Genomic DNA, 1,883 nt, shown 5'->3' on the forward strand with positions numbered 1-1,883 from the left:
GAAAAAAAAATTGTCTCAGTTTTCCATTGGCATCCCGTTTTCCAGGACCATTCCATGCCTTGGAGCACTGGTATTTCTTCCCTCTCCTAATGCCATTTCAGTATTTCTTCTGTGACCATACCTATTAACTCATGAGTATAAGACAAAAGAATCAAATTCCTCTTAGTTTCCATACTGGGTGTAGGGCCCATGCACCCCAACCTCCTGCATCATTATCTTTTTTTTTTTTTTTTGGTCTTATAGAAAAATACTACTTTAATAAATTCATCTAGGAGTACTCTGAAACAATGGTAATCCCCACATGATCTGATATCCTTCTGGAGCAAGCACTGCAACCACGGGGATGGACAAGGCAGCTAAGAACTGATATCCTTCAACTTCCAAGGAACAGAAGAGGAACTACTTTAATAAATTCATCTAGGAGTACTCTGAAACAATGGTAATCCCCACATGATCTGATATCCTTCTGGAGCAAGCACTGCAACCACGGGGATGGACAAGGCAGCTAAGAACTGATATCCTTCAACTTCCAAGGAACAGAAGAGGAGGATGCGTTGCCCAGAAAAAAGATCAAGAGTCTTCCTTTTCCTGGAACTTGCAATTGGTGCAGGTGTAGGAGACCATCTGGCCTTGTCCGCTGAGTGCATCTGTCTGGTGTGGTATGCCATCTCCTCGTGACCACAGCGGGAGCAGCACCTGTGGAGCACAGGTCCCTAGAACTCAGGCCCCTCTTTCACTGACAGAGGCCTGGCTTTGCCTAGTTTATGGAACACGACCGACGTCCTCACCACCTTCTCTTCGAAGTCCCGCACATGGAAAGAAGGGCCACAATGAGCACAGTTGACTGCATCTTGGGCCCTGGGCAAGGGCAGGACAGAGCCACAGTGGGGGCAGAAATCCAAATCTGACAGAAAGCTGGGGCAGGGGCGTGCGACGCCCATGCCGGATGGGCTGTTCAGGGCTGGGAAGCGACTGGGAAGTTTATTGAGAGAGGAAAGCGGCCTCCACCTCACTGCAGTCATTCCTACTGTTTCAGGACCTAGGTGCATGGAAGGACAGCCCTCCTCCAGGCACCCCCCTGCCTTTGCGACAGAGGAACCGCAATGTCCGGAAGACCCAGCCAGGGCCGACCAGTACGGGGACTTAGGAACTATGAATCCAACTTGAAAATAGGGGCTAAGACTGGAATTAAAAAAAAAAAATTTCTAAGGGGCTTGGAATCCAAGGTTCGTTTTCATTGTAATGACACACAGTAAAAGAAAAACGTAGGCTTTAGTTATGATAAAGGAGACAAAGGCTGAGAGAAAACTATCACCAAGTATAAACACAGGTCTTAAAGGAATAACAAAAGTTTAAGATGTTTTACAAGATAGAATTTGCTGGCTGCTAGCAAAGGAGAAGGGAAAAGAAAGAAGAAAGAAAAAGAAAGAAATAAGGAAGAAAGAAAGGGCCAGACATTCTCCGCCGCCGAGAGTCACCTCGGTTTCCTGCTTCAACAGTGCTTGAACGGAACCCGGCGCTCGTCCATCCCGGCCGGCCATTCAGAGCCCATCCTCCGCCATCTACTCGCAGTGTCCTCGGACACCTCCAAGGCCCCCGCCGCCGGCCCAGCGCCGCGCAGCTGCTCTCGCCGCAACCACCTGCCATGATGACCGCATCCACCTCGCAGGTGCGCCAGAACTACCACCAGGACTCAGAGGCCGCCATCAACCGCCAGATCAACCTGGAGCTCTATGCCTCCTACGTGTACCTGTCCATGTCTTTCTACTTTGACCGAGATGACGTGGCTTTGAAGAACTTTGCCAAATACTTTCTCCACCAATCGCACGAGGAAAGGGAACATGCTGAGAAACTGATGAAGCTGCAGAATCAACGAGGTGGCC

The 1,883-nt window shown here is 49.3% G+C and overlaps 1 pseudogene; it reads right to left on the reverse strand.

Moving 5' to 3' along the window:
• Positions 1 to 506: 506 nt before the first annotated feature.
• Positions 507 to 941, reverse strand: LOC114005716 (DNA-directed RNA polymerase I subunit RPA12 pseudogene; annotated as a pseudogene).
• Positions 942 to 1,883: the final 942 nt, after the last annotated feature.

Source organism: Tupaia chinensis, unplaced genomic scaffold (genome assembly GCF_000334495.1).
Source record: "Tupaia chinensis unplaced genomic scaffold, TupChi_1.0 Scaffold144336_1, whole genome shotgun sequence".
Classification (NCBI taxonomy): domain Eukaryota; kingdom Metazoa; phylum Chordata; class Mammalia; order Scandentia; family Tupaiidae; genus Tupaia; species Tupaia belangeri.